The 27,740-nt window shown below is 42.8% G+C and overlaps 1 protein-coding gene across 11 annotated transcripts in view; it reads right to left on the reverse strand.

The window, feature by feature from the left end:
• The window catches only part of BCAS3 (BCAS3 microtubule associated cell migration factor), a 1,368,214-nt gene that overhangs the window by 969,264 nt on the left and 371,210 nt on the right, over window positions 1-27,740 (reverse strand). The gene's annotated exons all lie outside the window — the stretch shown is intronic.

Genomic DNA, 27,740 nt, shown 5'->3' on the forward strand with positions numbered 1-27,740 from the left:
CTAGACCGAATAGTACCTTAAGCAAAAACAACCAAATTTAAACTTCACACATGCATCCGTCGACAGCCAATGCAGCAGTGGTCGAACTTCTTCAGCCCGAAAATCAGTTTGACTGCTGCACTTTGCACCAGTTGTAATCATCACATATTCTTTGGGGAAATTGCCAAATAGGCGATATTACAGTAATCAAGTTGACTCCAAGTTTCCAAGTTTTATCCAAGTTTATTAAATAATTTGATTAATCGCCTTCTCTACATTCAAGGCGATGTACAAAATAATACAAATAATTATAAACATAGGTAAAATATTGTATAAATAAACAATGTTACAAAAACAAACACAATTTAAAATAAGAATTAAGTTGTTACGTATTATATTGAAACAACGGGAAAGTTCATTAATGGTTACATTCTATATTAAATTCAAAATACAAAGGTAAAAACATGGGGGGAAGAAAGACAGTAAAAAAAAAGTGGATAAAAAATAATAAAAGATCATTATTCACTAAAAGCATCATTAAAAAGGAAACTTTTGAGCTTAATCTTAAATTTTTCAAGGATCTTTTCTTCTCTTATATGTATTGGGAGATCATTCCAGGACTGAGGAGCTGTCACTGAAAAAATAGTGAGCCGTCTAGTATTAATGATTTTTAACGAGGGAATGGTCAATAGATGTTGATCCTGTGATCTCAATGTTCTAGAAGTGGTATATGGAATTAAGACTCTATGGATAAAAGCGGGAGTTTGAAAAATGAGAGTTTTAAACGTGAGTAGGCATATCTTAAATAAAATGCGGTGTGCTACGGGAAGCCAATGAGATTCTTTAAGTAAGGGTGTGACGTGGTCAAATTTTTTTGCTTTGTGAATTATTTTAATAGCGGCATTCTGCACAATTTGAAGACGTCTAATTTCTTTATGAGATAAACCTTTGAATAAAGCATTACAGTAATCGAGTTTAGAGATGACTAAAGAATGAATCAGAATGTTGAGAGATTTTGTACATAAGACTCAGTCCGAGGGATTGTACCAGAATTCTAAATGCTGACATATCAAAATATGCTCTAATGTAGTGGTTCCCAACCCTGTCCTGGAGGAACACCAGGCCAATTGGGTTTTCAGGCTATCACTTCCATCATATGCAAATCTCTCTCATGCATATTCATTAGGGCTAGCCTGAAAACCCGATTGGCCTGGTGTTCCTCCAGGACAGGGTTGGGAATCATTGCTCTAATGGACCGAAGCTTCCAGAGAGTGAAAAAATGAGTATTATCACTAATTAACAGTCTTGACTGGACTGAACTTGCTCAGCTCATGATGGAGTTTAATGTCCTATTGATTCAATATAGCAAAATGAAAAGGGATATTTTATTTTTTCTTGAAACGCTCTTAATATTTATGACACCCTCCTCTGTAATGCCCCAACCACGAAATACCCCAAAGCATGCTTTCCATGTTAATGTAGCTGAAAAGCACAGCGTCCATGATGTTTATCAGCTGCATGATTAACAGACATCCTGCTCTGGAAGGTCTCACAGATCGTGGCTCTGTTTAAAGTCTGAGGGGACTACCTCACACCACCCATATCAAGTCCTATCCGGATCCACCATTCCCAGCCATTGCAACCTCTGCCAACACCATAAAGGCTGCCATTAAAATATTTGTTTTAATTCTGACCTCAGAGTCACAGTTAATAAACAAGAAAGGCAATGAGAAATTGAAAAACAAACTGACTGCAGCTGTTTGAGTAGACGTTTCACAACTGTGTTTAACAGCATCCTTTAATTTCACATCTATGAATAGAACCCGTACACCACAGATTGCATGCCAGCTGCTCAGCCAACCAGGATTTTCTCCACAATTCATTTTGCAGTGTTATTTCATCATGTTAATTTTACTGTATTTTTAACATCTCCCCAGAGAAGTTGTTTTCTGCCTCCAGTCTGCAACAATCTTCAGCCACAGTCTGCCTGGATCATGCTAGACTTTTTACTGACAGCTCCTGAAATCTTTATAACTTTTCTATCATTTTCTACCTCATTCTTAATAAAAAGAGAAAGATGCATTATTATTTCTAAATCATTTGTAATTATGCAACATGATCACTGAGTAAACAGTAACATATATGACTGCTACTAGAGACATTTAACATCATAGTTTGATAAAAAGTCAGGAAATATATTGTCTTCACTTGCTCTTATGGGCTTTCCTTAAATATGTAAATGGTAGAACAGGAAACTCTACTGTAGCCACGGAAAGTCTCATGCCCACTGCAGAAAGATTTTTACAAACATTATAGGGTTCAATAATTACAGTACTGGGAAAGAGCAAAGCCCAGAGACCAACAAATTATTCAAACCAAAAGAGGACAGAAAAAGATAGGTGTAAGTTGTGAAGTATTTTAACCCATAAAAAAGCAGCATGGTCTTAGGAAGCAACCGCAAAATATGTCCTTGAGTTTGCCTGTAAAAGTCATTTTTAAAAATGGAACATATAATTCAACACAGTACAAGATAAGAGCTCCTCCAACATCTGTCTGTTATAACCAGAGAGAGCAGACCTTTAGATTTATCCATGTCCATGTAATGACTACTGCATAATTTGAAGATAATTCCTCCTAATATTTCCTTTACCCTAAGGTACATACCTGTGGCTGAGCTGCTCAATTTCTCCTACTTAGGAAAGCAACCGTCAACTGGGTTAGAACAATATTGAAGTCCTAAGACATAACAGGTGACTTGACAGAAGGCTTCAATAGATGAAAGACCTATGTAAATAAAACAACTAAAGACTGTACATATTTGAATTTCCCTTCTACATGGTGATAAGCACCTAATGTGAACTTTAACAAAGTTTGTTTTTAAACAGGGCTCTGAATGATGTACAGTAGAAGGTATTTGAGCAGTTTTTATGTGGTACAGGAAAGACATACTTCTACTTAAAAACATATGTGAATCTAATAATAATAATAATTTTATTTTTATATACCGCCATACCATAAACAGTTCTAAGCGGTTTACAAGGGAAGAGACTATATACAGACAGCGACATTACAGCGAACTTATGAATTTACATTGGCATGTTAAGTTTAGTCAGGTTTATCTGGAAGTGTATTGAAAGTACATCAGGTTGAGGTGGGGGGGAGCGGGAAATTTGTCAAAGAGGTAGGTTTTTATTGACTTTCTAAACATTTGGTACGAAAGTGCGTTTGAGATGAAGTTGGTTAACCATTTGTTCCATTTGCCTGCTTAGAATGATAGTGTTCTGTCGAGGTATCTCTTGTAGGTGCCGCCCTTTAGGGATGGAAAAGTGAACAAGTAGGTACTGCGTGTATTAGTTGTGCCCAGGAATTCAAACTGGTGAGACAGATAGGTTAGGGATGAACCTGTCATGGTTTTGAAGCAAAGGCAAGCAAACTTAAAAATGACCCTTGCTTCCACAGGCAGCCAGTGTAGTTTTTTGTAATATGGGCTTACATGGTCTGATCTAGTGGAGGTTATCCTAGAAGCCGGAAAAAATTAGTGGTACATTATCATCTAAACTGAAGGTAGCTATGGTTACCCTCTCAACATCCAGGCAGTGGGGTTACACCGTTGTCCTATTTGCCTACATGATCAGCAATGAAGAATTCACCAGTTTCAATGGGTTATTATAATAATTATTATTAGTACTGACATAATTTGCTAGACCGCCTTCTCATATGGACAAAAAAATGGTTTATAAAACAAACTGCATCTTGAAGATAGGGAGAGGGTTCTGTATGGATAACTCCAGAAGGAGAAGAAATCACGGACTCCTTGTTCTGAGTTTTAGAACTCTACTTGCCAATACCGGAATTGGAGAATATGGCTATAGAAGACTCTTCCTCAATCTAAGAGGAAACCGTTTGAGGATAATCTGCTGAGAGATGCTATCCTGGAACAGAACTGAATGACTTGCCTAATCTGAGAATACACAAAAAAGTCCATTGCAAGAGTTCCCCACTCATGGAAAATCATCTTTGTTATCATCAAGTCCAGCTCAGTTTGTCTACTAAGACATTGTCCTTCCCTGCCAAAGAAGTGATTTTTAGGGTCATCCAATGGGAGATGGTCTATTCTACATTGTGACAGTTTCCAAACACAGGAAGGTACAAAACTCTTCTTCCCTACCTGTTGATATAGTATAAGGCTACTTGATTGTCCATCTGAATTAGAATGGTTTTGCTGGCTATTCAATCTGGTAAGAGAGGATAGCATAGTAGGTTTTAAGACAGGTTTGGACAATTTCCTGGAGGAAAAGTTCATAGTCTGTTATTGCAAAAGACATGGGGGAAGCCACCAGTGTTCCCTCTAAGCGGGCGGGTGTTGTGAGCAAACTTTTTTCACCGTGAGCCAAAAATATCGGGCGCCAGCAAGTTATGAGCCAACTCGCCCGATTCTCCTCTCGCCGCCCTGCCATCTGCCGTACGCCTCTTCCGATCGTGCGCTGTGACGAGAAACGTGTGCGCTGCGATGTAATATTTTGTGCGCCAGCGCACGCCAGCGCAGCTTAGCGGGAACACTGGTTCAAATGGTTTTATTTATTTCCCCAAATTTATTTTTGTTATACGCATTGAAAATATTTGATATTGCGTTTAAATCAAAATCTCAATAAACTTGAAACGAGTGCCCGTGAGATTGTGGGAGGGTTAAATACTCAAAACTTAGAAGTTTTTGCTACGCCAGCTTTCTGGTATCTTTACATACAGTGGCGTACCTAGCATATGTAACATCCGGGGCCCATCATTTTTTGGCACCCCCCCCCATCTGTAAGAAAAACATGATTTTTAGTAACAAACCACACGTCACACATGAGTACCTAGGAAAAGGCAGCATCTTACATATTGCAGTGAGCAGTACATCAATACACCCATTGTAAAACTAAACAAGCCAGACCAGCACAGATCAATCCTACACCGTCAATCCTAACAGAAAACCATGTCTTTCGAACACACAGAACACAGAAAACACCTTCGCCTAGTAAGGAATATGTAATCACAAACTAACCCCTCCCTCTTTTACAAAACTGTAGTGTGGATTTTAGCTACGGAGGTAACAGCTCTGATGCTCATAAAATTCTGAGCATCAGAGCTGCTACCACCAAGGCTGGTGCTAAAAAACGCTTCACAGTTTTGTAAAAGGGGGGATAAAATAAAAATACATAGACAAAGGTTAAATTGAACCAGCAAGAAGCTGGACTCTGCATACAATGCTTCACAGAAACAGTGACACATGTCTCCTAAAGCAATAAATAAATAGAAATTTTTTTCTACCTTTGTCTTCTGTGGTTTCTCCTTTCCTCATCTTCTTGTAACTCTCTTCCTTCCATCCACTATCTGCCGTCTCTCTTCCCCTATATGGCATCTTCTCTCCTTCTATGCCCCTTCCAGAAACTGTATGCCTCCCCCTTCCATCTCTCCTTTCACCCCATTGGTCTGGCATCTCTCTCCTCGCCTTCCCTCTCCCACACCTCTCCTCATAGTCTGGTATCTCCCCTTCCCTGATTCTCTGGCATCTCTCTCCTTTCCTTTTCTTCCATCTTTCGCTCCCCCTCCATGCTCTCACATCTCCCCCTTCCTTTTCCCTTAGACTGGCATACCTTCCTCCTACGCTCCAAGCCCTGGCATCTCCTTTAATTCCCTCCCTCATCTTCCTTCTCCCTCCAGCTGGGTACCGCAACACTCTTCCCTGCAGCTCTGCACTTCCCCACAATTGCCATGCTTCGGTTCCTCTTCTTCCTTCCTTCCCCCCCCCCCCCCCCCCGCGGGACCCTGCGGCACCATCAACTCTTACTCCCTCTAATGTCGGCCCTGCAGCTCCAGACTTCCTCGCACCTTCTCCCCTCCCCCTTTGGATCGCTATTATTTTAAATGTTATAGCCGCGGAGCTGTATCCATCAGTGGAGATGTCTAACCTCGGCCTGCCCCGGAACTCTTACTGCAACAGTGACTTCCTGTTCCTGCCTAGACGGGCGTCTGCTGCAGTAAGAGTTCCGGGGCAGGCCGAGGTTAGACATCTCCACTGATGGATACAGCTCCGCGGCTATAACATTTAAAATAATAGCGATCCAAAGGGGGAGGGGAGAAGGTGCGAGGAAGTCTGGAGCTGCAGGGCCGACATTAGAGGGAGTAAGAGTTGATGGTGCCGCAGGGTCCCGCGGGGGGGGGGGGGGAGGAAGGAAGGAAGAAGAGGAACCGAAGCATGGCAATTGTGGGGAAGTGCAATCCCCCCAATGCGTCCCCTTACCTTACCGACGCGTGTGTGCGCTGTGAAGAGAAACTTTGCGCTGCGATGTAATATTTTGTGCGCGAGCGCAGGCCAACGCAGCTTAGCGGGAACACTGGAAGCCACTGCTTGCCATGGATCAGTAGTATGGAATGTTGCTACTCCTTGGGTTTTGGCCAGGTACAAGGGACCTGGATTGGCCACCTTGTGAACGGACTATTGGGCTTCATGGACCATTGGTCTGACATAGTAAGGCTATTGTTATGTTCTTATGACAGCTTTCAGAATGTTTCACACAGCCCTTAACTCCAGGGAAATTACATAGCAACATAGTAAATGACAGCAGATAAAAGACCTGAATGGTCCATCCAGTCTGCCCAATAGTCACACTCATTATACATTCATGGTTAAATTGTATTTTCTTTAATATTTCTGTACAACAGACCATATAAGTCTGCCGGTATTGTCTTTAGGCTCCCACTGCTGGAGTTGCAATTGAAACTCATTTTAGCATATCCTAACCATTCTGTCACTGCAGCTTCTATCAAAGCCCTCCACAACTCATTCTAAACCGAATCAGTTTCTCCTGCATAGAGACCCTGTGCATGAAGTCCAGCTACACTGGTTCCTCAGCCCAGCTTGGTGCATCTGTGATAAGAACAATTTGTACAAGAGGAATCTGGAAAGAAACTTTTGGAAATGAACTTTTTTCCCCAAAATGTAATCAGTCCATTTGCCGGGATAGAGTCTTTTAGAGGTACAATATGACTGCAAGTTCCTCTGTGAACATTTGGTTATAGTAACATATAGGGCCATAATCAAAAAACTAAATCTTCCAAAAGCCCACCTAAGTTGGCACTTGGACATCCTAATTGTTGCCATGTCCATGTAAAGATGGAGCTCTACAGAAAATCTGAGATATTTCTGGTGACCGGATACATCTCTATATGAGTATAAGCATCTTTATTTCCAGAAAACATAACCAGTCGTCTATATTTTTTTTAAGGGAAGCAAAGTGTCTGTCCCTGGAAAGATGGTTGAGGCGCTGATCAAAGATAGCATAGTCCGGCACCTAGACACACACAACCTGATGAGAGCCAGTCAACATGGGTTCAGGAAAGGGAAATCATATTTGACGAACCTACTTCAATTTTTTGAAACAGTGAACAGACAAATTGATAGTGGAGAACCGGTGGATATTGTATACTTGGACTTTAAGAAAGCGTTCAACAAGGTTGCACATGTAAGACTTCTCTTGAAATTACAAGGCCATGGAATAGAGGGAGATATACTAAGATGGATAGGCAAATGGCTAGAGAACAGAGAACAGAAAACAGAGAGAAGGCATAAATGGGAAGTTCTCAAAATGGGAAAAAGTGACTAGCGGTGTACCCCAGGGCTCGGTACTTGGACCCATCTTATTTAATATTTTCATAAATGACCTGGAAGAAGGAACATCCAGTGAAATCATCAAGTTTGCAGATGACAAAAAGCTATGCCAGGCAATCAGATCACAGAAGGACAGCGAGGAACTCCAGAGCGACTTGAATCAATTGGAGAAGTAGGCAGATAAATGGCAGATGAATTTTAATGTGTAAAAATGCAAAGTGATGCATTTAGGCAGAAAAAATAAAGATCACAAGTACAGTATGTCAGGTGTAACTCTGGGAAAGACCGAACAGGAAAAGGACCTGGGTGTACTGATAGATAGGACCCTGAAACCGGTGGCGCAATGTGCGGCGGCGGCGAAGAAAGCAAATAGAATGCTAGGAATGATAAAAAGGGAATTATGAGTAGATCAGTGAAAGTTATAATACCGCTCTACAGTGCCATGGTCAGACCGCACCTGGAATACTGTGTCCAGCATTGGTCTCCATACCTAAAGAAAGATATAAAACAGCTAGAGAGGGTGCAGAGACGAGCAACAAAGCTAGTGAAAGGTTTGGACAACCTGGACTACGAGGAACAACTTAGGAGACTTTGGTTGTTCTCCCTTGAGAAGAGGAGACTGCGAGGGGATCTGATCGAGACTTTCAAATACTGAAAGGATTCAACAAAATGGAGCAGGGAAAGCAGTTATTTACAATGTCCAATGTGACACGGACAGGAGGACATAGACTGAAACTGAGGGGGGGACAGGTCCAGGACGAATATCAGGAAGTTCTGTTTCATGCAGCGAGTAGTGGTCACCTGGAATGCTCTCCCAGGAGAAGTAATTGCAGAATCCACCGTTCTAGGATTTAAGGGTAAACTAGATGCACATCTCCTTAAGAGTGGCATAGAGTGATACGGGTAAGGGTAAATTAGATGCACATCTTCCTTGAGAAGCATACAGTGATATGGGAAATAAAACTATGCCAGGATACACCTGGCGGGGGCCTCCACGTGTGCGGATCACCGGACTTGATGGACCCAGGGTCTGATCCGGAAATGGCAATTCTTATGTAAACCATTTTAAACTTTTTGATCCAGAAATTTATTCAAGACCCTTAGGTCTAGGACAGGATAGAAACATAGAAATAGAAGGCAGATAAGGGCCACGGGCTATCAAGTCTGCCCACTCTAATGACCCTCCCTTTTTATCTATGCGGATAGATCCCACATGTCTATCCCATCTGGCCTTAAAATCTGGCACGCTGCTGGCCTCAATAACCTGGATTGGAAGACTATTCCAGCGATCAACTACCCTTTCAGTGAAGAAGAACTTCCTAGTGTCACCGTGCAGTTTCCCGCCCCTGATTTTCCACGGATGCCCCCTTGTTGTCGCGGGACCCTTGAAAAAGAAGATATCTTCCTCCACCTCAATGCGGCCCGTAAGATACTTAAATGTCTCGATCATATCTCCTCTCTCTCTACGTTCCTCGAGTGAGTAGAGCTGCAACTTCCCTAACCGCTCCTCGTATGGGAGCTCCTTGAGTCCCGAGACCATCCTGGTGGCCATTCTCTGGACCGATTCCAGTCTCAGCACATCCTTGCGGTAATGCGGCCTCCAGAATTGCACACAATACTCCAGGTGCGGTCTCACCATGGATCTATACAGTGGCATAATGACTTCCGGTTTGCGGCTGACGAAACTCCTGCGTATGCAGCCTATGATTTGCCTTGCTTTGGATGAAGCTTGCTCCACTTGGTTTGCAGATTTCATGTCTTCCCTGACAATCACCCCTAAGTCTCTTTCCGCTTCAGTTCTTGTCAGGATCTCGCCATTTAGGGTGTAAACCTTGCATGAATTTCGGCTCCCCAGGTGCATGACTTTGCATTTTTTGGCATTGAAACTGAGTTGCCAGGAACTAGACCAGCGCTCCAGTAGAAGTTGGTCATGCATCATATCGTCTGCCATTGAATTTTTGTCTGTTGTGCTTTTGCTCACTACATTGCTTAGTTTGGCATCATCGGCGAATAATGTTATTCTACCTCGGAGCCCTTCTGTCAAGTCTCTTATATAGATGTTGAACAAGATCGGGCCCAGGACGGAGCCCTGTGGCACTCCACTTATCACCTCTGACATTTCGGAGGGGGTGCCATTCACCACTACCCTCTGAAGCCTACCTCCAAGCCAGTTCCCAACCCATTTGGTCAATGTGTCGCCCAGTCCTAAAGAACTCATCTTGCTCAGCAACCTACGGTATGGTACGCTGTCAAATGCTTTGCTGAAATCCAGGTAGACGATGTCCAGGGACTCACCAGCATCCAGCTTTTTCGTCACCCAGTCAAAGAAGCTGATCAGGTTGGATTGGCAGGATCTCCCTTTAGTAAATCCATGTTGGCGGGGATCCTGTAGATTCTCCTCGTCCATGATCCTGTCCAATTGGCGTTTGATTAGGGTTTCCATTAGTTTGCTCACTATTGATGTGAGGCTCACTGGTCTGTAATTTGCCATCTCCATCCTGGAGCCTTTTTTGTGGAGTGGAATGATGTTAGCCTTCTTCCAGTCCATCGGGATGTTACCTGTACTAAGGGAGAGATTGAAGAGTGCAGATAGTGGTTCCGCCAAGACATCACTCAACTCCCTGAGCACCCTAGGGTGTAAGTTGTCAGGCCCCATTGCCTTGTTGACCTTGATTTTTGACAGCTCACAGTAGACACTGCTGGGTGTAAACTTGAAATTACTAAACGGGTCAACTGTTTTAACCCTTGTTTGTGGCTGAGGGCCGATTCCTGGCGCCTCGCGGGTGAAGACTGAGCAGAAGTATTTATTTAACAGTTGGGCTTTATCCGAGTCCATCTCCACATAGTCTCCGTCTGGTTTTCTGAGACGTACTATCCCGCCCGAGTTCTTATTTCTGTCACTGATATACCTGAAGAAAGATTTATCCCCTTTCTGGATGTTCTTTGCTAGAGACTCCTCCATGCGGAATTTGGCCTCCCTAACTGCTGCTTTGACGGCTCTTGACTTGGCCAGATATTCTACTCTAGAGTCCTGTGACCCTGATTGTTTGTAAGAGACGAATGCTTTTTTCTTCTCTTTGATGAGGTCCGAGATCTCCGTAGAGAACCACTGTGGCTTGTTGTTCCTACTCCGTTTGCTCACTGATTTAACATAGCGGTTTGTTGCTTCCTGTATGGTGGCTTTCAAAGTTGACCACATTTCTTCCACGCTGTTGGTGTCTGCTTGGTTTTGTAGTGCCTGGTGAACGAAGTCTCCCATGTCTTGGAAGTTTGTGTCCTTGAATTTGAGAACCTTGGTCAGTGTGGTAGATTTCGTGAATCCTTTCCTGAGATTGAACCATATCATATTGTGGTCACTGGAGGCCAAAGTTTCACCCACCGTGATACTTTCTCCATCGGTAAGTACTAGAGAATGACATGGTGGCGGTTTACCCGCGGCTACTGCGTTTAGCCGTGGGTAACCCGCCAAAAACGGGGAATGAAAATTAGCAGCCTCTGCGGGGATGGGGACAAGGCCATCACCGCCCCGTGGAGCGGTGAATGGTCTTGTCACCGCAGTGAGGCATAAAGGATCGTGCGGTTCCTGCAGCCCCCACCCGCCTACCCGCACGCCGGCTCGATCGTTTAACCAGCTTCCTCTCTCCACCTCACCTTAGTTTGCCGGATTTCTTTTTCGGCGACTGGAACGCTTTCAAAAGAGCCGTGCACACGCGGCTGCTCAGTATTCAATCTTCTGCTCTGACCCAACCGGAAACAGGAAGTTGCAGAAGATTGAACTTTGAGCAGCCGCGCGTGCGCGGCTCTTTGAAAGCGTGCCGGTCGCCGAAAAAGAAAACCGGCAAACTAAGGAGAGCTGGAGAGCAGTAGCGTACCAAGGGGGGGGGCGGGAGGGGCGAAAAAGGTCATGGCGCCAGGCCTTGGAGCACCGAGGCAGACCACTTCTCCCCCCTCCCAGCCGAACCCCCGCTGACCCTCCTATCACTCCCCCCCCCAAGTGAACCTTTCCGACCCTCCCAGCGAAAGCAGCAAACCTCCCTCCAGTAGCGTCGGCTTTCTCCTCCCTCTGCCGCATCACTGATGACGTCATCAGTGACGCGGCAGAGGGAGGAGAAAGCCGCGGAGGTTTGCTGCTCTCGCTGGGAGGGTCGGAAAGGTTCACGGAGGGGGGGGAGATAAGAGGGTCAGCGGGGGTTCTGCTGGGAGGGGGGAGAAGTGGTCTGCCTCGTGCTCCATTACCTTCTTCAGGCAGCAGCGTTTACAATTCGCTGCTGTTGCCGGCTTCAGGCCTTGTTCTCTGCCGGATCCTGCCTACTTCCTGTTTTCATGAAGACAGGACCCGACAGAGAGGAAGGCCTGAAGCGGGCAACAGCAGTGAATTGTGAATGCTGCTGCTGCCCGATGAAGTTCAGGACATCGGGGAAGGAGCAGGGAGAAATCGGCTGCTGGCTTGGGGATGAAGGTAGGGAAAGAATCGTAGAAGTGGAGAAATTGGCACGATGGCTTTGTGGGGGCTAGGGGGAGAGAGAAAGAAAGGAAAAAATAAAGAGTGGGGCAGGGGGAGAGAGAAAGAAAGGCAGAAATAAAGAGGGGGTCAAGGGGGAGAGAAAGAAAGGCAGAAAGAAAGAGGAGGGTCAGGGGGAGAGAGATATAAAGAGGGAGGCCAGGGGAAGAGAGAAAGGCAGAAATAAAGAGGGGGCCAGAGGGAGAGAGAAAGAAAGGCAGAAATAAAGAGGGGGTCAAGGGGGAGAGAAAGAAAGGCAGAAAGAAAGAGGAGGGCCAAGGGGAGAGAGAAATAAAGAGGGAGGCCAGGGGGAGAGAGAAAGAAAGGCAGAAATAAAGAGGGGGGCCAGGGGGAGAGAGAAAGAAAGGCAGAAATAAAGAGGGGAGCCAGGGGGAGAGAGAAAGAAAGAGGGGGGGCAGGAGAAGAAAGAAGAAGGACCAGAAGAAGGACCAGAGACTCATGAAATCACCAGACAAAAAGGTAGGAAAAATGATTTTATTTTCAACTTAGTGATCAAAATGTGTCCGTTTTGAGAATTTATATCTGCCGTCTATATTTTGCACTATGGCCCCCTTTTACTAAAACGCAATAGCGGTTTTTAGCGCAGGGAGCCTATGAGCATCGAGAGCAGCGTGGGGCATTCAGCGCAGCTCCCTGTGCTAAAAACCGCTATCGCAGTTTAGTAAAAAGGGAGGAGGAATATTTGTCTATTTTTGTATAGTTGTTACTGAGGTGACATTGCATAAAGTCATCTGCCTTGACCTCTTTGAAAACCCGCGGAATATAAATGATAATTAACATTTTCTCTGCTTTGTGTTTTTAAAATTTTATTGTTGGTAGATCATTTTGACTTGGCCACAAAGGTAAGGGGGAGGGAGGGAGGGGAGCTGCTGAAAGACATCTAGTAATCCTTGTAGGCTTGACTGTGCAGGGAATTATTTTTGTAAAATCATGTTTTGTTATGTGACTGGCATTATCTAGACTTTAATTTCTATGAATGAATAGAATAAAAATGATATAAAATTACTTGCTTGCGGGGACCGCGTGTTCCGGCTCACACAAGGAAGGAGGGGGTGAAAGGGAAAAAGTTTCTCTTCCTTGGAAATAGATTCTGAAGTGACCTCATCAAAGAAGACCAGCACCAAATGCACAAGAAATCCCTTAAACAATGTCAAAAGAGCCCAAAATAGAAAACTGCTACTGCCTTGAGACTCCATTTCTGAAGGAATCAACTTGAAATCACAGAAGAGACAGGAAAAGGTTAAATGACTCATGGAATCCTCAGGTACAAAACACAAACCAAATTGTGAATGAAATCAGAGCAGACAGTAAGAATTATAAAATTGATGTCATTATCCATCTGGAAAAAAAGGCGTACTAGAAATAATGCCTCAGCAATACAATTTTCAGAAGTTCTATTTGCTCATGGTAAGGGAGAAGAGAGACTGCTAGTGATGGTGGGGGGACTGATAGAAGATATGAAAGAAGGGTGGGAGAAAGGAACAGATGGTAAAGGAGGGAGGGAAGGGTGGTGGTGGAAAGGAATAGAACAGACATTGAAAGAAGGTAGAGAGGAACAGACTCTGAAAGGAAATGTGGAAGGCAGAGTCGGGAGAAGACGCTGGAAGGGAAGAAGACAGATGCCAGACTATGGGGGAGCGGAGGGAAGAAGATGGGTGCTAGACGGGGACGGTGACGGGGTGGTGAATGGGATGGCAGTGGCGGTGATGGGGCGGTGAAAGGGATGGCGATAACGGTGACGGGGCGGTGAAGGGAACGGCGGTGATGGGGCGGTGCAGAGGATGGTGGGCCGGGGACGGTGCAGTGACAGGGACAGATTTTTTCCCCGTGTCATTCTCTAGTAAGTACCAGGTCCAGAATTGCCTGATCCCTTGTTGGTTCAATTACCAGTTGCCTGAGTCTTGCTCCAATCAAAGAGTTGCCGGAAGCAGAGGAAAGTGTGACCCAATCCACATCAGGCATGTTGAAGTCACCTACCAATACTGTGTCCCCCCGCAAGGTGATATTCTCTATATCTCCAATTAGTTCCATATCTAGGTCATCTTGATGTTTTGGGGGTCTGTACACTACGCCAAGATATAGGCATTTGTCCTTCCCTCTGGCCAAATTTACCCAAAGGGATTCCCCGGTGTACTGTACATCTGTGATTTTGGTGACCTTAATGTTATCTTTAGTATATAATGCTACACCACCCCCCATTTTACCCTCCCTGTCCCGACGAAGCAAGTTGTAACCTGGAATGACCATGTCCCACCCATGGGAGTCAGTTAGCCAGGTCTCAGATATCGCCACCACATCCAGATCGGCATTCCTCATTTCTGTTTCCAAGTCTAGGATCTTGTTTCCCAGACTGTGGGCATTGACGTACATAGCCCTCCATGTTGTGTGTTTGTTGTATATCAGTGGGGACAATCCCTCTTTATCAGCTAGGACACCATGAGCATTATTTGCGTGCCTCTTACACTCCCTAGACCGAGCGCTACAGCGTGTACCTGTCCCTGACTCCCCATGGTATCCTCCCATTTTCTTTGTGATCAGGATATACCACCATTAAAATCCTCACCTTCTTTCCTGTGGTGGGAACAGATTTGAATGCATTGGTCACTAAAAGGAAAGAGGATTCCTTGACAATTAGTTCTTGATGGAAGAGGCAAATCAGTGGTAGCTCAAATAAGTGCATTTTCTATCCATGACAGATGATCTCTAAAACTCAAGTTAACATAAAATTTTAGTCTCTCTGTCATGAACTCTAGAACTTATTATGTGCAATTTTGCTATAAAAGTTTAGTGTGAAAGTAAAATGCCTCTCTATGAAGTCTGCTGAATCTCCCTGATGTAGAATAATCAAAATATGGGCCCATGTTGGAGGACCAGCAATGAAATATGTGTATATTTGGAAATAAAAAATTATCAAAGCCATAAGTGGCCATATAATCACATTACCCTAAATGTAAGAGTCACCAGTACTATTTCATTTCATTTTACTGATTCATATGCTTCATATTCAGTAAAATACTCATAGTACAGCATAACACAAACACAACATTACTACATTTCAAAACTCTTATAAATTAATTAAATTTAGTGTAATAAACAACAAAACTTTGTCAGCCTGCATTTTCCCCACCCCTAATGCTTCACCTAAAGGATCACTTATCCTTCAGTAACAAACAGGGCTACAAATAAAAAAGCCTTTAATCTCTATAATAATGGTCCTCAACTCTGATATCATCTGGAAGGGCATTTCAATACAAGGGGTTCACCTAGGGCACCAGCTATCCTTGGACCAGCCCTGTATGAGCAGACTCTTCAGGTATTATCAAGATCTTTTTAAAAAAAATCAGAATTCCTAACTAATATCACAGGTTTTTCAGAACATGCCTTAGCACTCATGGCTGTGTTTAATACAAGTATGAGATAAGTGTGTATGTAGTATACGATTTTCTCTGCTCTGGAACAACTTACCAATTTACTTACGTGATGAACCTTCATTAGAAAAATTCAAAAGCTCTTTAAAAAGTTTCTTGTATAAGGACTCATTTGAGACATAGATAGGATAACTCGTCTATCATTAAATCTTATGCTCTAATACTTTATTTTAATCGGACCTTATGTATAGGTCGCAAACTTCTCCACTTTCTCTTTTATGCTTATCCATGCTCTAATATTTATTCTTTGTTATCCTCCAGATGTGTTTTCCCTAAACGTTTCTTTATTTTCTTTAAATATTGTAGTTCATCCCCCTCTCCTTTTATATCGGTAATCTATTTGTACTATGGCCCAGATTTTCCAAAGTGTGTCCCGATTTTAGGCAGCTGTAGGAGTCCTACAGCTGTCTAATCAGCCAATCGGGACGCACGTTTAAAAAAAAAATACTCCCCAAGTAGGCCGCTAATATTGAAGGCGTCTCCGGGAGCCTAGGGAGGCCCACAAGACCGTTTAAGCTCGTCTAAGGGCCTTAGGCAAACCTAGGCGGCCCTACGCGTCTCCCTAGTAGAGGGAAAGACGCTTACAATGTAGGCCAGCAAAATGTAGACTCGCCCGGGCGTTCCGTGTGTCGCATTGCTGATGACATCATCAGTGATGCAGCAGAGGGACACCATCTTTAAATCACCCCTGGCAAATATTTGCCTCATTTTTTAAATTAACAATCTTCTGTGACAGAGATTCCACCAGACCCTTTTAAGTAACTTATTCCCGACTACTACAATTATAAAATTCTCCTTAGCATCCAAACTATGGTCTGTATTTACCAACCCAGAATAATATTACACATCTGTTCTCTATTCTAGGACTAGAAAATGTACCAAGAGGTTCAGAAACCTTCAGTATTACATTGCTGCAGCTAGGAACATCACATTTTTCCAGTCACAGCAATGCAAACATAGCAGACCCCAAGTTGAGCTTGCAAAATTGGGCCAAGCCAGTGTTGAAAAAAAAAAAATCCAAACAGCTACTCTATTCCTTAAAAAAAGTATTCCTCTGACTTCTGACCCTTTCTATTACAAATTTTCAAAGTCACATCCCTCCTCCTTGATCCTCAATCTATTATAAATTCATAAAGTCCCACCATCCCCTCTCCCATACCTCCTGACACCTACCAATGTATCCCTGCTGGGTAGCGGTAGGCAGGAGTGATCCCAGTTTGTTTCTATCCCAGTTGTTTCTGCTTGCAAAATCATGGGTATAGTCCCCTAATCAGGGTATTGTGGTAATACTGCATGGGATCAGGAATACTGCATGGGATCAGAATTTTAAATGGATCAGGGGATGAGCAGAAATAGCAGAACTTTGTAAATATACACTAGGTACATCAGTGAAAAACTTTAATGCACCTGAATTTTATGGTTTTTAGACAACAGAATTTGAAAATTGTACAAGGATGTGATGGCTTCTGCAATGCATTCTCTTGCTCCCATTGTAATTTAAGACCATTACTTCTTGTTCTTTCCTCACTGAAGACAAAGGACAAATAATTGTTATCTTCATTTTATCAACTGAAAATAATATCAAGAGAGACATTCTAATCAAAATATTATATACTAGGTGGATGCTCTCTGCAGTGCCAAAGAGCAGTGTATACAATAATCCAGCTGCTGTTTCAAGATAAATTCTGCACAGTTCCTTCCACTGTGGATGGACCAAATCTCAAAAATATAGTGTTATCAAAATTTAAGTTTCTGTTCTGTATACAGGAAGTAATAAACTTGTCATGTATGTTATGTAAACACTGAAGTCACAATGAACAGTTTAATTGCTCTGAGGGGAAAATTTAATACAATTAGGCAGTGCAGCTCTGCCAATATCACTTGCTCCAAACTCAAAGAAAAAGTGACATTAAGCTGCTGTTAAAAAGTGATTTAGTAAATGACAACAGATAGAGACCAACAGGCCAATTCAGTCTGCCCACACAGTCTCTTTCTCTCTGGTTTTCTACTACTTGAACACATGAGTACTGATTCTGCCACTATGGAACTCATTTTCAGAATAGACGGACATATCAAAATGTCCATCTACAAAAAACATCCAAATTAAAATTTTTGTGAAAGGCAGAATTTGGACAGTCTATACTGCAGGACTAGGAAGGCCCAAATTTAGGACATCCAACAGCGATAACTGAATGAGAAGAATGTCCGAGTATAAAAAGTTGCCCTAATTGAGTAGACCTCCTTAAACAAATATATACACTTCTCCCTCCATATTCGCAAAGGTTAAGGGCAGAACAAGCCTGCAAATAACTTTTAGGGCTGACTCTGACCCACCCCAGCCTCCCAAACCTCTCCACACCTTACCTGGTGGTCTAGCGGTGAAGTTGGGCAGCAGCGATCTTCCTACACTCCTGCCCCGTGCAGAGCCTTCAACAAAAATGGTTACAAGTTTCAAGTTTCAAGTTTATTATGATATTTGATTAAACGCTTTTCAGATTACAAAGCGTTTTACAAAGGCAATAAAATCACAAATACATTAAAATTAAAAATGACTACTTTAAAAAAGTAAAAAACAAACTGGGGTGACATGCCACATGAAACGGTAGGAAAGAAAGAAAAAGTACAATTTTAAAATAAAATAACCAAAATGGGGTAGTACATTAGGAAGGTGAGAGGAAAAATTTAGAACAGAAGAAAAGTTAAAAGGGAAGGGGAAGGGGATCTTAATTTGATGAAGGGTGATGAAAATAGGAAATAACCAGCAAAAAAAAAAAAAAAAAAACTTTTAGTTAAAGGCTTCTTTAAAAAGAAGACACTTTAAGCTATTCTTAAATTTTTGCAAGTCTGGTTCAAGTCTTAAATAAAGAGGGAGTGAGTTCCAAATTGTTGGAGCAGTAACCGAGAAAATCAAGTCACGGCGAGTACCAATGATTTTTAAAGAGGGAACATATAGGGTAGATTGTGAGGATGATCTGAGAACTCTAGGCGAATTGTATGGAATCAGATGTCTATCTATAAATGCTGGAGTATTATTTTTTAATGTCTTAAAGACTAAAAGAGCTATTTTAAATGTTATCCTATATGAAATGGGAAGCCAATGGGCATGTTGGAGTAGAGGCGTGACGTGGTCGAATTTTTTAGAACCTGAAATTACCTTTATTGCGGTGTTTTGTATAATTTGGAGACGCCTAATATCCTTAAGATAAGCCCCCTTTAATAAGGAGTTACAATAGTCTAATTTTGAGATCACTAGGGAGTGAATTAGAGTATTGAGAGATGGAGAATCAAGAAGGGGGACCAGCGAACGAATCATTCTTAGTCTATAGAAGCAATTTTTAACCAAAGAGCTAATGTGTGGTCGAAAGGTGAGATTATTGTCTATTATGACACCCAAGATTTTTGTATTAGTAGTGTGATTAAGGGGTTTGTTATCGATTATGATTGGATTAATGAGTTGAACGCCTTCTTTCCCTGAGAAAAGCACAGTTGTAGATTTATTGATACTTAAAGAAAGTTGATTAATATTCAACCACTTATGGATTTTAGCCAGTTTATGGTTGATTTCGAATATGTCCTGGGAACTAGAGGGATCAATGGGGTGCAAAAGTTGGAAATCATCAGCATAGGCGTACACGGTAAATCCTATGGATTGACATAGGGTTAAAAGAGGGGCCAAATAGATGTTAAACAGTAGAGGTGACAATATGGACCCTTGTGGTATTCCATAATTAGTATGATATGTTTTTGAAATAGAGTTGTTAAAATACACAGAAGAAGATCTATCTGTAAAATAAGAACGAAACCATTCTAATACATGATCTTTTATACCAATGGAAGAAAGGCGGTGGAGTAATAAATGATGATCAATTGTGTCAAAGGCTGCCGCTAAATCTAAGGAAATGAGAACCACAGGTTTATGTTGATCCAAATAGTAGTGGATAGTTGTGACAAGACCTAATAAGGAATGTTCTGTTGAATGAGTTCCTGTGATCTCACGAGACTATAGCGGGAACTCACAGCAGCCATTTTTGTTGATGGCTCTGCACAGGGCAGGAGCATAGGAAGATCACTCCTGCCCCCACTTCACCGTTAGACCACCAGGTAAGGTGTGGAGAGATCCAGGACGCAGGAGGGAGGCAGGGTGGGTCAGAGTCAGGCACTTAAAAGGAGGAATGGAACTCAGAGTTATCATGGCTCTGTGCCTTTACAACTTACAATTGCGGGTCACAGCACGGGGCAGGAGCGTAGAAACAGTGGGGCGCTTCACCGCTCGGCCACCATGTATGGCGTGGAGAGGTCCAGGAGGTGGGAGTAGGTCAGGGTTTAGAAACTTGTGAATAACTGAAGTTGTAAGTCCTAAACCCATAAATTTGGAGGGAGACGTGTACCTACTATACCTATATATTAAAGCCACCTGCAAGACAGAGCTATTAAAGTGGTGCACATTCAGGTATAGTAGACATGACCACTAGAGGGATTAAGGCAATGTCCCATAAACTTTTCGGCACTGCGGCACACTAAACCCAATTCCGCAGCCAGAAGGCATCCGGAAGTGCACTATCGACATGATGACATCAAGATGTCATCACATGTGTGATGTCATCACATTGACGCCCACGCATAGGCCCTCCGGCTGTGACCTTGAAGCTGTCATTTCATCAGTGGGGGATCATACCTCTGCCTCGAAATCTCGCTCGACAAATTCATCTTCCTCCTTTTAGGATAGAAAATTACAGAAGATCCCAAATTATTTCCCTCCATTACCTATCCATAAACACAATAATTTAATAGCCAACAATACATATGTGGCTACTGCTCAAACATCTACCTTTCCAGGTTCTCTGCATAGCCTGCCAGACATGCCTATCTGTGTAAGTGCCTAAATTTCTTCTTGGACACCAAGACCTGCAAGATAAAATGCTCTATTACCGTGTTCTCCCGAAAATAAGCCCATTTTCAGGGTAGGTATTTATGTAAGCCCTACCCCAAAAATAAGCCCTAGTCCCAGGATTTGTCGGCAACTCTTCAAACCGTCCCCCCACCCCCGTGCAGCCGAACCCCTGCTGACCCTCCATCCTTCCCTCTCCGCCGACCGCGAGCGAGCCCTACCTTCAATTGAAGCAGCGTCAGGCCGGCAGCACTCTAAACAGGCTGCTTGGCCTTGTCCATCGGGGATTTCATTCTGCCATGGTGTGCCGTGCCGTGGCAGAGTAAAATCCCCAATGGACAAGGCCAAGCAGCCTGTTTAGAGTGCTGCCGGCCCGACGCTGCTTCGGTTGAAGGGAGGGAGGGAAGGATGGAGGGTCAGCAGGGGTTCGGCTGCGCGGTGGGGGCAGGGGTGCTCAAGGGTTCTGCTGCACAAGGGTTGAGAGGGAGGGAAGGAAGGATAGAAGCTGGGCAAACGTCTGCTGCACATGGGAATGAGAGGGAGGAGAGGAAAGATGTTGCACATGTGGGGGAGAGAAAGGAAAGAGGAAGAATTGGTGTGAAGGAAAGGAAGGGAGAGATGATCATGTGCATACCCCAAAAATAAGACCAAGTGCCTTTTTTTGGGCCCTGAATGAATATAAGACACTGCCTTATTTTCAGAGAAACATAGTAGTCAGAGCAGCAGGCTGAGAACCAGGGAAGTCATGATATAAATCTTTTTAACATACTGACACTCCTTTGAGCTTGTGCATGTCACTTTACCTTTCATTGCCTCAAGTAAAATTTAGATTGCAAGCCCTCTTGGGCTACCAACTGTACCTCAAAAAAATCAGTATATCTTGCCGGTCCTATGCTTCCAGACAGATTTCCTAGGGCATCAGGCCGCCTAGTGGTATAAATTAAAATCTGGTTATATGAATAAGAAACCAAAACAAAACAAGTTTGAGAGATATTTGGAGCATTGAGATTAAGCAGCAGATTTCTGCTACTCAATGGCCACAGATTTGGTCTTGGATGATGAGATGTATAGCATCAGCATCTATGAGACAAACATGGGGGAGGGGTTTTGTTACATAGAAGTTTTTGGACCCTTGTTAGTTTACAAAAGTTAGATAGTTCAAAAACTAATAGATGCTGGCACTGTCATCTGGACATAGGGACACTGGATCATTTATTATTCTACTGTCCTTTGATACTCAGTTTTTGGAGATCTATTTGGGGACATATTACTCTGATTTTGGAGTCTGCGGTTCCAATAGACAAACATAAAAACAGGTTATTGGGTAAAATGACTGGGATAGCCATCCAAATGATTACAAAAAATTGGAAGAATTGTGACCACTTAAATTTCACTTTTTGGTGGAATTTGTTATGCTTGTGTTATCAATACGAGAAAATGATTTCTAAACAAAGGGGTAATATTAAATGGTTTCATCTGACATGGGGTCCATTGACCAATTTTATTGATTCTAATTGAATGGTTTTCCCTTTACTTCCGGTTATAATTTACACATCCAGCAAAAGGGGGTGGGTTGGAGGGAGATGGATAGGGTACATGGAATGGTATCCTAATGATTTATAAATACTATTATATGGTTATCTTGAAAATATTGAAATCATGGGAGAGGGGGGGGGGTCAAAAATTATTCTTATGTATTTTACTGATGGATTTAAGTGCTGGGTTGTTGTTTTTTTCCAAATAATTTGTATGCATTGTTTTTGGATTTAAAATGAATAAACACAAAAAAACGTATAATTCACTTAGGCTCAGATTTGGAAAGGTGAATAATTAAATCTTAAAATCCAAATCCAAGTACTTCTGTTCCAATTAGGACTTCTAGTTATTCCAGAGATTGTAGTCTGCCAGACAGACCCAGTTGTACTACAGCCAGCCATATCTACCAGAAGACAGTGAGGTCATTGGAGAAGAGTGCTGAGAGGTGACAGGCAGATATGCACAGTTAGAAAGAGGGACCTTGGAGTGATAGTGGCTGAGGATCTGAAGGCAATGAAACAGTTTGATAATGCGGTGGCTGTAGCTAGAAGGATACTGGGCTGTAAAGAAAGAAGCATAACCAGCAGAGGAAAGAAGATGTTGATGCCACATTACAGGTCATTGGTGAGGCCTCACCTAGCGTACTGCGTTCAGTTTTGGAGGCCATATCTAGCTAAGAATGTAAAAAGACTTGAAACGGTCCAGAGAAAAGTGACAAAAATGATATGGGGCTTGCACCAAAAGATGTACAAGAAGAGATTGGAAGACCTGAATATGTATACCCTAGAGGAGAGGAGGGACAGGGGAGATATGATACAGACATTTAAATACTTGAAAGGTATTAATATAGAAACAAATCTTTTCCAGAGAAAGGGAATTGGTAAAACTAGAGGGCATGAACTGAGGTTGCGGGGTGGCAGACTTAGGAGCAATGTTATTAAATTGTTTTCATAGACAGGGTGGTAGATGACTGGAATGCCCTCCCAAGAGAGGTGGTAGAGATGAAAACGGTGACAGAATTCAAAAAAGCATGGGATGAACATAGAGGATCTCTAATTAGAAAATGAATGGTATAAAACAAACTTAGGCTGGTACTAGGCAATCCTGCATGGTCTGTGTCCCATATATGGTGAGTTGGTTTAGAGAATGACACGGTGACAAAATTCATCACCGTTCCCGTCCCCGCGGATAACCGCGGGAAACCATCTTCATGTCATTCTTTAAGGAGAGAGGGAAGAATCAGAGTATAATTGGGCACATCCACTAACCCGCAAGCTTTGCTTTGAAGAATGCTGGTGTAGAAGGACTGAGGTTGAAATAGACACTAGAAAATGACATGGGATTATTTCCCGCGGTTATCCGCGGGGACGGGGACGGTGATGAATTTTGTCACCGTGTCATTCTCTAATTTGGTTTTGGATGAGCTGAGGGGGAGGGGGCTCCAGCAGTGGGAACCTAAAGACAGTACTGGGCAGACTTCTATGGTCTATGGCCCAGAAATATTAAAGAAAAGGCAATATACTGTGTAATGTGTGACTATTAAGCAGACTGGATTGACCGTTCAGGTCTTTTTCTGCTGTCTTTTACTATGTTACTAAGAGATAGAAATACTGGAACTGAAATGTAAAAAAATATCTATGTATAAAAAGTAATCTAGGTGCATTATAGAAATAATATAATAATAAATTTCTTTTAGGATGATTTAAAAATGTTTGGCAAGTGAACTTCAAAGAAGAGAAAAGGCTCTTGACTCTACATCATCTGTCATCCAAAGGGATGTACAATTTCTCCTTTAAAGACTATCCTGAAGCATTAGTCAGTTAAAATAGAACATCTTTGAACCTCATCTTTAATTTCTAAGTTCAGCCACAAGCTTATCAACAACATATTAATTTGAAATATAGTTAAACTGTAAAATATGCAAATGAAGGAAAAGGTCAAAATGAATCCTACTGTAAAGTTTACCATACAATCTTATGGCCACCTGTTTCTGAATCTATGTTGAACATAATAGGCACTTTGAAGCTATTATAGTCAACACTGTGAGGAACATTTTCAATAATGTCTAAAATCCTAGTTTAGATGTTTCGCAGAACAAACACAAAAATCTAAAACCAAAACATGGCCATTTTGAAAACTGCAAAATGTCTATCTTGTTTTTTTTCAAAAATGGATGTGTTTGTGCTCAGGACATCTATCTTTTTGAACCATTAAAAGAAAGAAAAAAACAACAACCCAACATTCAAAACTAAAATGCGCAACAAAAAAAAAAAAGCCATTGGGATATAGAAGGGGCCAGCATTTTTAGTAGATTGGCTACCCAGACATCCCAGCAGAGCAGTGGGGCTGGTACCATAAGGAGCACTGCAGTGAACCTCATATAAAAATTTCCAGGTACACATTCATCAAAGCCTCCTTATATTGTATGGGGAGCCCTCCAAAACCCACTGTACCCAAATGTACCACCTCACTAGCCCTTATGCCTGCAGGTGACACCTATATAAGGGTGCAGTAGGGTTAGGATTGGGTTTGGAAGGCTCACAAATTCCACCATTAAGGAGAGTATGGGCTTGAATCCCCATCTCTATGGTTCATTACACCGCTCACCAGGCTACTCCAGGAACCTACTTCCTGCTTTAATAGGATTGACCATAATATCTAAAGCTGTCATATAGGCAAGTATGTACTGTTTCATTCACATCTGTGGGGGTGGGTGGAAGGGGGTCAATGACCAGTGGAGGAGTATTAGAGGGGGTCATGCTTACATCTTGTCAGTGTCTGGGCACCTTTTTAGCACTTATTCATTAATACAAGTCTAGCCCTACATGCCCAAATTGTGCCCCCCTGTAACCTACTACACACTGCCCACCAACCCAGCCAGCAGATTAACTGTTCCCCTTAACTGTATCCATGACATCCTGTTTGTCTGTCTTGGCTGTTTAGATTGTAAGCTCTTTCGAGCAGGGACTGTCTTCTTTGTGACTCTGTACAGTGCTGCGTACGTCTGGTAGCGCTATAGAAATAATTCATAGTAGACATATTATTAAATGTTAGATTATAGCAGAAAAATGTCCACATCATAAACCCGCCGCACATCACCTCTAACCCACCCCCTTGAGATTCAGACAAACTGCAGATGAACAATATAGATATCCATCTAGAAAATAGATTTTGAAAATAGTACATTGGAAGGGTTTGGCAAGAAAAATGTCCATCTGCACCTTTATGTCACTTTTTAGATGCGTGTACTTATAAAACAATGTATATTTTGATGTAACCAAATAAACCCTGTTGAAAACTGATATTAAATGACTCTTTTTTTTCATCTTTATTAATTTCAAAACTAATACAAGTGCCATGAATTTTACAAACATTAATAATCAACATAAGCACTTAAATTTCATCAATAATAATAATACAAAGAAAAATATTCCACCCTACCCTTTCAACAGTACAATCAAAAATAAACCAACAAAATATTCCCCCACCCTGGATATGTATAAAAATAGACAGAAATTAAATAAATAAATAAATAAGTGCTGCTTTTCTGCCTTTGGAATGTAAGAGGATCCCATGGTCTTCCAACTCATCAATCTGGCCCAGAGTGAGCTGCTTGCCATCCAGGCACTTCCCTGATTGTCAGGCACTCAATCACCAAACCTCCCTGTCCCTGCACAATAACTAATGAAGATGCTGCTGTTGGCTGGACAAGATCAATTAACAAGTTGGTCCTCACTTGCCCACAAGCATTCTTTATCTTTAAGGGGCAAAAAAAAAGCCTTTATTGTTTTTTGATCCTTGAAGGTGTTAAGTGGTCATGGCCCCATATCACTCAAATGAGTGGGAAAGGGCAGACCCTAGAGTTGTATCATTGAAGCATTTAACCACCATCTCTCCAACCAGTCTCGCTTTACTAATTCCTAATACACTGGTCATTAGTTCAAGTGAAGTTACTGATTTCACTTTCAGATTCTGCTTTAATCCAATAAAGGGAGTATAGCTCTCAAAAGGCAGTCTAAAATGTTTTAAGTCAGTTCAACGAAAAGGTTATCACCTACTGTACAACTTTTTTTAAAAATTGACTTCTAATGCAAATGATCCCTGGTTAAAAAGAAACAGTTATCAAGGAAAGATCTAACACTTTACTTATTATTCTATAATAAAGTTACTAAAAATATCTTAACACACTCATTCCTCTCATAAGAATAGCAGGATTCAGTATATTAAGACATAATACTGTGCAAAAAGCTTATGAGAATTGCAAAACAGATGCTTACTAATATATTTCTGAAGTGCTACCATATTTATAGTACACAATATCAAGGCTTGACTTTGCAAGCCTAGGAAGTTGACGCAAGGAACCTGTGCTAGAGTCACCAGGGATACGATACCAGAAAAAGACCTAAGGTGAGTGTGAAAAAAGAAGTGACATCATCCAATAAAATGGCTAGATGGGGTTATAGCTCCGACAAACTGCAGAAATAAGCCTGCTAATTTTTGTATAATTAGCGACTTGTCAGTAAGCCCAACATCTGGCCTGCAGGCCCGCTTCCCTCGAAATGAGGCAGGCCTGCACCTTCCTGTGCACTGGCCATAGGCACATGGGCCAACCTAAGATTCCGGTTGGCCCATGGGCCTATGGCCAGTGCACCAGGAAGGTGCAGGCCTGCCTCATTTCGAGGGAAGCGGGCCTGCAGGCCAGATGTTGGGCTTACTGACAAGTGCTTACTGGGCCAATCAGGCCTTAGGACCCTCCCCTGTGCATCCCACAGTGCACCAGGAAGGGAGAGGTCCGCCTCATTTCGACGGAGGCAAGCCTGCCAGCTGGACGGTAGGAAGACCTGTCTGGCTGGCCAACATTAAAAGGTTAGAAGGGGGTCCGGGGAGGGGTTAGGAAGGGGTGGGGGGTCTACACACAGGGGGGTGCGTGGAGGGGCCCCCAGTGTCGGGATATCTACGGTGGGGAGTTTCCGGCAGGACGGATTGGGCACCCTCTTGCTGGCAATCTTCAAGGGGGGGTGTGTGGTGTCCCAGCAGGAGGGATTGGGCACCCTTTTGCTGACGATCTTCAAGGGGGGGGGAGTGCTCCGGCAGGAGGGACTCAGCACCATCCTGCCAGCGATCTTCAAGGGGAGTGGGGGTGTTCCAAGAGGAGGGATTGGGCACCTTCCTGCCGGCGATATTCAGGTGCGGGTGGGGGGTATTTTGGGCAGGAGTGATTGGGCATCCCTCCTGCTGCATTCGCCACTAAACTTATTGTGGCAAGGAGATCCCTTGCTGCGATATGCTTAGTGGCCGCGTCTACTTACTTATATTGTGTCTCTCGCTGAGCAAGGGAGACGCGTATGGCTGCCTAGGTTCACCTAAGGTCACTTCCAGGGAACACCATGCCCACAGCTAGCCTTAGGCGAGCTTAGGCGGGCCTCCCTAGGCTCCCAGGGGAGCCTCCAATGTAGGCGGCCTGCCTCAGGATCTTTTTTTTTCTAAAAACGTGCGTCCCGATTGGCTGGTTAGATAGCTGTAGGATGCCTACTGCTGCCTACAATCGAGAAGCAGTTTACAGAATCAGGGCCTTTGGGTATGCATGATAACAGCTATGACAGTTGTTATGGTTATTTATTTATTTAGATTTATATCCTGTCCTCCCCAAAGAGCTTGGGTTTACATACAGTGTGTTGCAATATATCTTCATATAGGATTACTGGTGAAGACTACATCATAATAATAATAATAATA

The sequence above is a fragment of the Geotrypetes seraphini genome, chromosome 15 (genome assembly GCF_902459505.1).
Source record: "Geotrypetes seraphini chromosome 15, aGeoSer1.1, whole genome shotgun sequence".
Lineage (NCBI taxonomy): Eukaryota > Metazoa > Chordata > Amphibia > Gymnophiona > Dermophiidae > Geotrypetes > Geotrypetes seraphini.